This window comes from Otolemur garnettii, unplaced genomic scaffold, assembly GCF_000181295.1.
Source record: "Otolemur garnettii isolate 467f Iridium unplaced genomic scaffold, OtoGar3 scaffold00055, whole genome shotgun sequence".
Lineage (NCBI taxonomy): Eukaryota > Metazoa > Chordata > Mammalia > Primates > Galagidae > Otolemur > Otolemur garnettii.
Window position 1 is genome coordinate 5,351,058 of NW_003852450.1, and position 1,103 is coordinate 5,352,160.

Below are 1,103 nucleotides of genomic sequence, written 5' to 3' on the forward strand. Positions count from 1 at the left end.
AAAAAAAAAAAAAAAAAAAAAGATGGAAGCCTGGAGAGCAAACTGGAAGGGGATAAGATAGTTACAGAGAAATCAATTAGTAAATTTAAAATAACATTGCTGCCATTCAGTAAGGCAGAGAATACTAAAATAGCTCTTAACAGTGTGAGTGGGAATTGAGTTTGATTTCTGATATGCTAACATTGAGAAGCCTCTGAGACGTTCATGTAGAAATGTTGAATATGTTCAGAGGAGGGATCTGGGTTACAAATAAAAATTGGGGAGTTAATATATAGAAGTAGCCTGGAGGGTCAGGTGCAGTGGCTCATGCCTATAATTCTAGCACTCCAGGAACCCAAGACAGGTAGACTGCCTGAGTTCAGGAATTTGAGACCTGCTTGAGCATGAACAAGACCATCTCTATTAAAAAAACAGAAAAACTAGCTGGGTACAGTGACTCAATGACTCAGTGCTGTAATCCTAGCACTCTGGGAGGCCAGGCAGATGGATAGCTTGAGCTCATGAGTTCAAGACCAGCCTGAGCAAAAAGCAAGACCCCTGTCTTTACTAAAAATAGAAAAACTGAGGCAAGAGGATTGCTTGACAGGGTGACAGTTTGAGACTCTGTCTCAAAATAAAAAAACAGAAAAACAGTTAGGTGGTTCATGCCCATACCCCCAGCACACCGGGAGGCTAAAGTGGATGGAATGCCTGGGCTGACAAGTTTAAGACCAGCCTGAGCCAGATGAAGACCTAACCTCTAAAAACTAGCCAGGCAGCAGGGGAGATACATGATCATGAAGACAGTTTTCCTAGGGCGAGGCTTATCCATTGCACTCCGGATGTGCTGACCCCTACGATTTCCCCAAATGTGGGAAACTGACTGCATAATTTGTGGTAGTGGGGGACTGCGTTCACACTTTTCCCTAAAAATAAATAAATACATAAAAAATAAAATACAGCCAGGTGGCTTGGTGCCTATAGCTCAGCAACTAGGGGGCCAGCCACATATACTGGAGCTGGTAGGTTCGAACCCAGTCCTGGCCTTTTAAACAATGACAAGTACAACCAAAAAATAGCCTGGCGGCTCGGCGCCTATAGCTCAACCAGCTAAGGCGCCAGCC

General features: G+C 43.9%; 1 non-coding gene across 1 annotated transcript; it reads left to right on the forward strand.

The window, feature by feature from the left end:
- The first annotated feature begins 743 nt into the window (after positions 1–743).
- Positions 744–908, forward strand: LOC111726175. The gene has a single exon (XR_002774019.1). It is a non-coding gene; the product is annotated as a U1 spliceosomal RNA (small nuclear RNA).
- Positions 909–1,103: the final 195 nt, after the last annotated feature.